Here is a 12084-nt window from a genome sequence, read left to right as displayed (position 1 = left end):
TGACAAGCAAGAGATTTGACACAAAACAGAACTGAAAGAAGACATACAGGTGATATTTTGTGCATCTCTCATATTTGCTAATAGTTTTATTGGGTGCCTAGAATAGTGAAGATGATCAGTCAGGCTGACAGGACTGTATGTGCCTCTGAGCTAATGGAAACCCAGAGAATATGCCCGTATTTGTTAAGGTACAATGTTTAAACGATAGCTAGTAGCCAGAGAGTAAGGAAGAAGATCTACTCTTACTAGTTAGATGGAAAAAAGGTTCAAACCGGAACACAGGGCAGTAATTGGCACGTCTCTGGTTCCTTTTGAGAAACATTTATTCACAGACCTAAATGAGACTTCCTACAGTGACTGAATGGTTCACACTCTGGCTTTGTGCTAAATAGCTACATTTCAGATGAAGTGTACGGGCCTTGATTTTGTCTTCAAGATGTGAGAATCAAGGCCCGTGCATTTTGCCAGTGATTCTTTGAAAAGCATTCTACACTGCAGTGTAGATGGTGCTTTGCTGTGTTAAAAAGACTGTGTTCAGTGGGGAAAAAGCTCATCTTCCTAAGCACAACTATCCTTGCATCACTAAAAGATTTCCCATAAGATTTTCAAGTGCTTTATAGGCATGAGTGGCCCATACCATCAAAGCAAGATTGTCCCATTTTCCCAGAGAGATGCAGAAAAAGTGTAAAGTTCTACAGAAATTGTAGGGATTTAAACTTTTTTTGTCATTAAGCACTGTGCTGTACCAGCCAGAGCTAACCCATTGGAGGAAGATCACGAGGCTTTTCTTACCTCTTTCTAGAAGAAACACTGTCTTTTCTTCCATCCCTTTGGGGAAGTTGTGTAGATTCTGCTTTGAAAGACATCACTTCTTTCTCTGACGACAATTGCAATAATGTCAAGAGCCCTGGAGTACTTCAAAGCCCATCTGAATCTGCTGTATGATATTTTGAACGTTTTTAGATTGCTACCAGATTTTGTACACATTAATTTGAAGGCTCTTTCTTCAGACCTTATGCATATTTATGCTGAAGTGGGCACTTTTTAATGTGCTTTTGGCATTTTAAAAATACAGACCGTGGAAGGTGTTCTCTCACTGTTTCTTTACACTAAATAAAAGGGTGAAAATAGACAATTATGCAGTTTTTGTACTCACAGCTATGCTGTTGTAAAAGAAGAAGCTGATGTAGTTTTGTTATAGACTTCTAAAATCTGAAGTCAACCATAAGTGGGCCCAAAAGCCCAGACTGAAAATTAAATATGCTTTTTAAAGGAAAAAGGTGATTTGAATACTGCTGTATTTCACTGCAAAGAGCCATTACTTTGAGCATGTTAAAGTACATGCACCACATCATTCCAATATAAAGTGCCCAAATCTGAGGGACAAAAGGTTAAATATCGTGGAAACATGTGAAAGCACTTCCTAAGAGAAGAATAAAAAACCAACCAACCAACTAACCAAACAAAAAACTAGACAAACCCTAAGGACTGAGCTGCTGAAGGCACTTTTGAAACCATGTTGTTTTCTCACAACACAATTAATGTTGGTGAATAAATGTTTACCAAGTTAGCTGGGGAAAAAAAAAGTTTCTAATTTTCCACTTTCACTTGCTATTAGGTTTAGATGTGCTCTACTTTATGCTGGAACTCTCAAGCTAGAGAGAGCAACAGAGCCACCTCAAACATCTCTGCCAAATGAACGTGGAGAGTTGCAGCAGGACAGTAAGGAACAGGAGACCCCTTTCCCTTTCCCACTCTTGTTAGAGAAGAGTCCTCAGATTTGGGGCCTATGCTGCAGCCCATCAAAGCTGTTTCCATTTCTAGCTTCAGTGGGATTGCGGTGAGAGTCATCTGGGCACAGAAGGGTATCCCTGACACTTTTTGGTGAATAACACCAACCTAATACCTCGGTGAATACAAGTCCACGTTGCTGGAGAGTGTGTCGCTATGGATTGTTGCATGTCTGTGCCACTCCTGAGCACAACTGGATCAATCACTGGTAATACTTCATCCTTTTCAATGCATGGAGACATTTCCTTCTACCTGCTTTGTCTTCAGCTGTTTTCTTGCCAAAACTTCATGGCAGCTTTCAAACTTCTCTGCTCCTGATCCTGTCCTCAGAAGATTCATGTTAAGCTAATTGGTCTGGCCACTAGTGGCTCCATCTCAAGCTCACAAATGGCTGTGTAAATAAATAAATCCTTGGTAAGAATCAAGTTTAGTTTTAAGTTATAAGCTTTTGGTTAAAACTTTTTTTTTGGGGGGGTGAAGTTATGTTATGATGAAAACCTGGGGGTTTGCACCTTATAAGATTCTGCTGATTTTGATTAAACTAATCCCCTTGAGAAAAAAATCTGAAAGTAAAATGTAATCTTCTTTGGAAATGTCAAAATAAAATTTTAATATGAAAATATTCTTTGTGCTTTTTCATTTATATTAGTTTGAATATTTCTATATTATTTTGAAGTCTGTCATAAATATTGCTTGATAGGCTTTGCTAGGAACATGTCAAGATACAGTGTGAAATACAGACTGACATAACATGACATTTATATATTCCTTTACCTTTTAAAATAAGTTTTAACTACACTTCTGAGTAGACACTGAACCAGAACAGTAACACAAAGTCTGTCAGAATGTTTCTCATTTGATCAAGAAGACAAGAGCATCACTGAATGTATCACCCAGGGAATAGGTGTTGTCAGTAGCCCAGTGATGGGCTTGGCATATTCCCAACTTTAAATAATGTTTGTAAAAGATATATATTAATAAAAACCAAATTGATTTTTAGACATTTTTCACTCAGCAAAAGATTTCAAGATTTCATCTGTTCCTCCTAATTCAGAAAGAAAACAGGTCTTTAAGCATTAGTGTTTCCAACGAACCCAAAGTGCTGACAAATTCTAATAACCATCCATTTTCTTTACTCAGATCGATTATGTGTGCATCTGACATCTGAAAAGTTCCACAGCCACCTTCGGAAATAGGATCTGGAGACTTTAGGTAGGCAAGATCACATTTACATACAGAGCAGACAAGCTTTGAAGGGGTGCAGCAACAGACACTTCATTTTCATGCAAAACAGACAAGCTGTGAGGCAGGGCCTCAATTACACACATAAGAGAGGGCAGGAGAGACAAGTCTCGATTCAGAGATAACCTGTTAAATTGTTAACAAGATCTATTAGGGACTTTTATATGTGTGTGCTTACACATGTCTACATAGAGGGACAACCTCTATATAAAGGGTAGATAGGAAACTATGTATTTTCTTTTGCATGGATTATCCTATTTCTAAGCCTTCCATAAATGAAAAAAAAAATATAAATATATAGATATAAATATATAGATAACTTCACCAATATTGCAAGGAATATTAGTCTATATTTAGACAAAACTGTGTCTCATGCTTCCGACACTTGTTTTAAAGCTACTAAATTACTCTAAAAAGGTTAAGATATTGGTGTTGTTTGAAACCAAATGCCTTTTATTTACTATCTGCATTTCTATTACATTTTCAAGTGAAAGAGATGATTGACGTATGAAGTTTTCTGGGGATTTATCTGCTCGGCTTTTATTGAATATAACTAGAGTTCTGAGGATTTTGTAAATAATGTTTGAAGCACAGTTTTTGCAGAGCTCACCATATCTACTACTTGAGATTGCAGTCTTAAACCTACTAAGTACAGGAAAGAAAAGTGTTACTCCCTGACATTGCTTGAAGTCATGTAAATACAAATGCCTTCCCTCTTAATAGAATTTTCTAGCTCAGTGGGATCCTGGCTGAAGATTTTGGAATAGTTTTGCAGTTCTCTATAGGTAATAACTGGGCACAGTATATTATAGTATCCCAAAGTATTGAGGGGAAGGGAAGGGAAGGGAAAGACACAATGCATTAGACTTCAGTAGGTAATTTATTCAATCCATATTTTTTTTCAATAGAAAGGGAACGGTTATCAGAAAATGTCAAGTTGTTGCACTCAAAACCTTTCATGGGAATGCACTCATTTCAAATAATTATTGTGTGAAGATTTCTCTGTTTCAGGGTGGGTTTCTAAGAAGCACATTGAAGTACTTTGTTCCTTTCCAAGAACAGTCAACAGCCCAGTGCTCTGGGTATTACCCCGAGCTTATGAGAGATCATATTCAAATCCCTGTTCCTACACATTTTTGAAATTAATTCCACAGTAGCCAAGTCTGGCACTTCAACTTCTTCTGTGATGAGCAGATTGAGACATCTGATCCAGAGCTGTCAGAGGAGAGGTTTGAGCTTGAGCCTGACCTGGATGTGCCATCATGCTGAGCAAGCAGGAGTGAGTACTCACACATATACACGTGTTTTCTCAAGGTAACATTCAAATAGTCTTTGTTTTAAATAAAACCAGATCCTAATGTATTAGTGTGGTAGCAGAGCCATTTCTTCTCAACATCTGAAAATTATTTCAGAAGGTAGCTAAGATTCAGCGAAATTCTGGTGAGGATACACACCCACCAAGTACAAGCAAATACAGAAAATGGAGATAGCTTTGAAATTTTTCCAAGGAGCAAGTAAAAACAATTTTTCCTTCTTTCTTCTCCCTTATATGACAAACAAATGCCATTAATAATGACAAATGAAATGTAAAAACTTCTGTGACTTGCCTGGGGCTGGAAACCGGGTCAGTAATTCAACTACTATAAGAATACAATGTTTATGGTTCCCAGCTGCCTCTTTGCTTCCCTAGATTGCATTATTTGTTTCCCTGGTATGCTGAAAATGCCCTAAAGTATAAAGAGGAACTTTTAAGAACTAGATGTGATTACATAATGACAAAAATGGGATTGTTTGGAATAATTTTTAAATGACTAAATGAGCTATAGCTAAAAAATATCTCCTAATTTTGCTGATAGAGTGTGATAGTTCAGAAACATACCTTCAGTAATGAAACTGCTGCAGCTTAGAAAGGGAAAATGTAATCATTTTTGCAAAGATAAAGTTATACAGTTTAAAGTAAATTAAAAAACCTGTGACATCTAATTTACTACTGCTTTACACACACACAAACCAAATCATTAAAATTTATATACATATATATATATTGCGTATTTAGTTATATATTCAAGTAGTTTTATTTGGAAATTTAGCTTAAACAATTAAACGCATTAATACCTGATATCTATATACTTTTCAGTAGAGCTGTTCCCATTTTTATAAGCACTTATTATCATAATAACTCTAATACAGCAGGAAAATAAAAGTCGAATTCACAAAAATATACTTGCACATGTTTCAAGATACTTGCTCACTTCAAAGTCGGGATTATTTATATTTAAGACTTTTCTGAATCTATGTATAGTTCAGAATGCAGGTTTCTAGAAAGAGAAAGAAAAGCAAGAGAAGACCAGCAAAAAAGAAAGTGATAAATAACCAAACTTCTGCAGACCTGACTTTGATTTGTTTTTTCCTATAAGTATATTCAGGAGCTGATTACTTCTGCTTTCTCAGTGACAAGTAGTTCAAGTGAATCTATTTATCTCCTTATTATAGCAAAACCAACAAAAACAAAAATCAAAGCCAAACAGGACTGTCTTTATGAATAATCACAAACGACTTAACTGCATTCTGAAAATGTTAGTAACAGGATAGGACATACAAAAGAGGCAGAAACAGTCACCATAATGAAGAGTGCTGCACAAAATATTGATTATGTCCCCTTACAGAGATGCATTCAGGACTAATAAATATGTAAGAATGAGAAAGTGAATGGTGGAAGAAGAACGACATAATCAGTTGAAAAATTAATCCTGGGTAAACTGCCTAAACTAAAGCATCAGAAATCACAACCTTCTCACTGAAGAAGAGTAGGCAATCAGTCATAAAGATGAAAATCTTGGTTTTACAGTATTTGACAAAAACACTATCGATTTGCTATGAAAGCTATGAAAGTTGTGTTACAGAGGTGTTAAGGCAGAAAGCATCCCTGATTTTCGATGTGTGTATTGAAGAGGAAGGGAATTTGTTTCTTCACTACCCACAGGTAGCCAGAAATATTACAGGAAACTTAGGGGCTCTCACATCTGCAAAAAGAATGTCATTACATCTTCCTTCCACCTCTCTCTACCTACGCTATGTGCCTCCAACATCATTTGGCTCCTTAGTGCTCCTCCTTCCTCTCCATTCCTTGCTCATGTCCTGATTTCCCTTTGCTACGATCTTTTAATTCTCTCAGCCAAAATAGAAATCTTACTAACATCCTGTCGACATAACTTGAGTCCATACTGCCAAGTCTCAGTGCAGGACATCCATCTTCTCAGCAGGATAGGGAAGAAATGCAGAGAAAGCTCTGGTTAAACTCTGGGGGCATGAGGATGGCTGGATGCCCTGCTGCAGCCTTTTGCTGCTGCTCCAGTTGCTGAAATCTGCAGTTGTGTGGTGTCTGACTGCTCTGAAGCCATCCATTCCAGATTAACCTTTTTTTTTTTTTTTCTTTCTGTGTGTTTGCCTGACATCTGCACAGTGTCTCTTTTTCAGGTGTTCCTAGAAATCAAATAACACCTGCCATACAAAGTATATTAAATACATTTGCTATACCAACATTGATATTCATCTCCCATCAGCCTTGCCTGACTTATTTGTATATGTTTGTGTCTGTGTGTGTAAATCATGCTATAAACCTGAGGGGATTAAAATGATCAATTTATTTCCTTTGACACCAGAGAAAATGGAGCTAAAGACTGAAGGTGTTGATCCGTCAGTGCTAAAAAATAATATTTGAACCCTTCTTCCTTCAGTGCTGACCTTTTCCTCACCTTCTGAGCACGCATCTCTCACTTGCTTGTTTTTCTGTAGATTTCTTCCATGATTTAATAGCTTTGACAGAAGAATACATGTAGTGTTTATTATCAAAATGTCTTGGAAATGCAGATCAGCATGCCCAGAGCAGAAGTAGTTTGTTTGCTACTTAATGGCAAAGTGGTTGAATTCTAAAAAGGGCACTGATGTTATTATTTAAAGACAAGAGGAAAATAGGCAGTGAAGAGAACCGACCTATTAGAAATTCAGTACTGTCTACAAGATAGTAATAACCTTCTGCCATGGTAGAGAAATAGAGGTAGTTAATGCCTTTAAACTCAGTTAGAAACAGCATCTATTTCTTTCCTTTCTTGACACTGTTTGTCTCTGAAAAGGCAAAACAAGTGTCTGTAATTGTCAGCAAAATGTCATCTCAGCCTGGCTAATGTAGTGGTTCCTCAGCTTTTTGTAAAGAAAGGATTTCCCAAGTTTTCTGGGGAAGAATAAGTAAATAAAAATAGTGCTGCATGTACAGACATTGTAGTGTGTTCCCCAAAGCAGATTTCCCCTGCTGTCCCCTTCAGGGGCAGGTCAGGCTATGGGCAGAGGCAGGATCACAGCCTAGACAGACCGTGGTGTGACCTGGCTGAGTGGATGATGCTATTTGCTAGACAGATAAATAGAATATATATATATATATATAAAATCCTAAAAGGAAATATAGAGATTTTGAGAAATTAAATCTTTGCATGCATTTTGCCTAAAAGTTTTATTACTTTCTTATTGCAGAAAGTACTCTGGGGAACTGTGCCTCAATCTCACATAATCTTACAAAAAAGGACCATTACTGTTCAGCAAATTTCTCCCTCTGGTGGAGATCGTGTTATAAACAGACGATAATCTTTCTGTAGCCATAAAACTAAGGCTTGGAAATCCCATTGCTCGGACATGAGTTTCTCTGAATGAGCTACCCAGTATGAGGCTGCACACTTCATAACCCAGAAGCAGAGAGTTCTGCAGCGTCTGTGCATACAAACATTGCAAATATGCTTTTTAATGATCTCCAAGAATGTAAGTCTCATCTTTCCACCCCAACTGATGCTAAAAAAAATAATAAATAAATAAAAAATAAACTGTCTTTCTACTCAGAAAATAGGAAAAATGCAACAAACAAACAAACAAACAAACAAACAAACAAAAACCCCTCTTTCTTCAAGGTTTCTTTAATTTTGTCTGGAGCAAAGTGATGTTCTACTTAGGCGCTGGGGCACAACTCCAATTCTACCACCTTGGGACAATTTAAACTTCACAGAGGAGCAATGTAAGGAGAAGTTGCAGTGTCCAGGAGGGCTGATGACAACCTGAAGAGGGTAGCACAGCGAGGACGATGCCTAGGAGCCTGGTTAGCACTATGAGCCAGCTGCTCCTTCATGGCCATGATCTTTTTGATGGATCAAGGTGCCTGCCCTGATATGTTCCGTGGGATGTGTTTCAAAGTTGTCAATTGCTTGGCAGGATACATAGCTGCTATTTGGGCCATTTAGCAGACAGCTCATCATCCAGTATTTCAAAATGGGGCCATTTTGTAGGAGGCATTTGTGAAATAGCACATTTGTGCAATCAGAAGGAAATGGGGCTCATTTCAAACATCCCCCTTCACTACAGCTCTCATCAGCATAGTAGCAGAGCAACTTGCAATCTTCAAGGCCAATAGGCAGGCATGTAGATTTTCCTAGTGAGGTATGCCAGAGGATGTGCTACAACATCTCAGATGCCTTTGGCTTGCAACATTTATCTACATGTGTCCACAGTCATGTTTCACCGAATGAAGGTGTCACTGCACACGCACAGATCCAGCAACCTCTCGCAGTGCTTGCTGCTGGCAGAGGAGCTGCTTTGCTGGTGATAACTCCTTCCCACCCAGCAAGGAGCAGGGGGATTTGGGACTGATGTTCTGGACATAGGTCCATTTTTTCAATATATTCCTAACTGACAAGCACTGTGAACATCCCTATAAATGGCAGGACTTTGGAAGTAATTTATTAACCTGCAGTATAAAATGGCTTTTCATATTAAAACTCAAAAAATAAAACCATGGTTACCACTTGTCATTACGCGTATCATTTAACATCAACGTCTATCCCCAAATTGCAGCTAATTATAGAGATAATGAAGAGGAAAAAGAAGGAAGAATAAAGACTACAGCCTTGAAGAAGAGTTTTCCAGCAATTCTTTAAAAGTAGAACTAAGGATGTCGGTTTACACATTTTCACCCTGTTTGAATTTTTTTTTGTCTAGGTGAGTCTAAGTAATCAACTCTCATAACATTCATAAACTCTCTGGGAATGAATTTCAGCCTTGTGAGTTCATACTGTGAGAAAAATGCCATAAACAAACTCCCAGGATAATGATTTGTTTCCACAGAGGGCCAGACCATGGGGAAATGTCATAAAATGAGATGAAGATGCGGCCTGGACTCTAACAGGCAGATAATTCTCCCAAATTGGCTCTCTGTGCCATCAAACAATAACTTCAGATGCTGTTCAAATATGACAGTATTGATCTGGCCAGTGCTAATCCCCCAAATCCGTTCTTCAATTGAATATTGCTTGACAGCTTAGTGGCTCCAAGTCATTTCTCGGCAAGGGAGACTCAACAAATGACTGTTTCATTGCAGCAAGGTAAAATATATTGAATTATTCATGGATTAGTCTATCTGAAACCCGCATGGCTGTGGCAGCCGCAGAGTGCCTGGAAGTCACCCCGACATCCATGCCTTCCCTTCCCCCCGCGTGCCTCTACCCAGGGCCAGACCAGTAGCCCAGTCCCTGCCGTGGAAGCTCTGGGGGATCTTTGCATAGATTACCAGTAAACCCTGCCAATGGGGCAAGTGGGAATTATTCAGCTTGTCACCAGGACCAGAGTTACTCTGCGGCAGACTGGTGACCTGACAGAGCTCCTTGAGGGTGCTGTAAGGGAAGAGACAAAACATCAGCTCTGAGGTTCACCCCAGTGGGGAGGGTGAAGGGGAGACAGCCAGCAGCCTCGTGAAGCACACCAGGAACTTCGCTCAGTGCCATGTTCAGTGACAAGGGCACTGGGCAAGGGAGTCCAACAAGAAACCCAGATTAATGCTTGCGAACCTTCCACACTCAGCAAAAGGAGCAGTCCGGATCCACTGCAATAAAACTTTCATTAGTTTTGCTTTTCTTGGTGCTACCCTGTTTCATGGAACAGCACAATTTTGGGGGGGTTATTGATTATTACTTTTATGGGAGAAATTTATGTATTTTTGTGAATACTTCTGAAATGTTCAAATGACATTAGACAAATACATTTAAGATGTTGTTGCAATTCTGTAGTTAAAGATGAATCATCATAGTTATCAACAAGATAGTTTTAAGCAGTAAAAACCTGTTTTTGTGATTTATTTTAATTTCTGGTGGATCATTTGCAGTTCTACTATATTTCTTAAGAATTTTTCATACACTGTCTTGCTAGCATACATGACAACTTGTAGTGATTTGCAGAGGTGGATCTTTTATTCAAGGAGCTTTTTACCTTCCTGTGATATCCAATAATCACTGGAGGGAAACGAGATTTTAGAAATAGGGTTTTAAAAGTTATTCTCTTATTCCTGATTCAATAGACACATTATTTTATATTCACTTTGTGGGATATCTGTGGATTATTTATTGAGCTGGTTGTTCTGAAGTGATTGCACAATCAAATTATCTTAACATGACAGCTGGGAGGGTTCTTCCAATGAATTTGTATCCCACACAGCACTGAAAATGAAGGCTTTCCTAGGAATATTCACTCCACTTCATTTGAATTGTTTAAGTGCATTTCAATGGTCTTTCATTCCACTTAACCTCGCTCCATTATCAGTGTGTTAAGCTCCCTTCAAATGCAGCACTTAACCTCTTTGGGGTAGGTTTTAATTAGAACCAATATTGACCTTCTTCTGTAGTGACCATTGTGTTTTTGGAGCTGTTGCAATTCATTTTATTGTTTTTATTGTAAATGAATGAGTAAATTGCTAGACAGGGAATATATTGTGTAATAATCTAACACATAAAGCCACTTTAATAGTATGCACTATAAAATGCAGTTAGTTCTGATGTTTTTGTTCCACAGACAACCTACAGTATACAAATATAGCAAGACCAAACTATAACCACTGAACTAGAGGTGAGTGGGAATGAATTCATCTCGCAAATAAACAACGTTTGCCTAATATTTATTTCCCAAATATTTCTCATCTCTCAGACCTAAAGTTTAATCAGGAATAGCTACCAGGAATAATTACAACACTTAAAAACCTCCACTGATGTAGTATCCCAAATGTTCCTTGTCAAAAGCTCAGATTTCCTTAATCAGATCTTTTTCCTTAATATCTCCATTAAATCTCTTTGGCTTCCAATTAAGCCCCGTATCTGTGAACATGGAGAAGTGCAGATCACTGCTCATGTGATGATAACCTCTCATGTACATTGAGGGTTATCAGATTTTCCCTGTCTCTTTCCTTTTGTGGAAGAAATAATTAATCTCTGTCAACTTTCTGTTATAATGTGTCTTTCCCAAAACTATTATTTTTCATTTTATAGCCTTTAGCTGTTAATAGCTGTTCTGTAATTATTGCAATTTACTGATTCCTTCCTCGTAATCACCCCCTGATATATTAATAGAGGGCAATTAAGTACAGTCTTAATTAAAATTTTAATAATATTGCAGAAGACCATTTGTGGACAGCAATATCAGAGTAGAAGACATTGCAATTTCAGCCACTTTTTTTTTTTTTTTTTTTTTTTTAGTGGTTTATGAATGAACTTTCATGCCTAAATATAATCCAAGGAATGAATTTGATATGTTATACAGTTAACAGGTTAAGGAATTCTGAGCTTAATAATAACACACAGTGAAAACGAAAAAGCCTGGGAAAAGTGTAGGCTTTACCTCTTTGTACTGGAGTGGCAATTTTACCAAGCAACAAATTTATCTTGGAATTTCTAGATTGCTGGAAATTCTGAAAAGCATTGGCTTCAGAAGAGAAAAGAAGGAAAAATAAGACAGTTCTTTTTATTGATCTGATCTAGTTACAGCCACACATAACCTTGGGGCTTAAGCGTTCACTCTCACTTGAGGTTGACTTCATTTGGTAGGATAGTACACAAACCAACTCAAATGCAAGTGTCTGGAAAAAAAAATAAATAAAAAAATAAAAAGACAAAAATGATCAGAAGTCCTGGGGTTAGTCTTGTTATTTTTGTCCGATTTTAACTTAGATGGGTCTACTCAGCTCATTCCTCA

Source organism: Oxyura jamaicensis, chromosome 13, assembly GCF_011077185.1.
Source record: "Oxyura jamaicensis isolate SHBP4307 breed ruddy duck chromosome 13, BPBGC_Ojam_1.0, whole genome shotgun sequence".
In the NCBI taxonomy this organism is placed as follows: Eukaryota; Metazoa; Chordata; class Aves; order Anseriformes; family Anatidae; genus Oxyura; species Oxyura jamaicensis.
Note: the sequence above shows the minus strand (reverse complement) of the source record.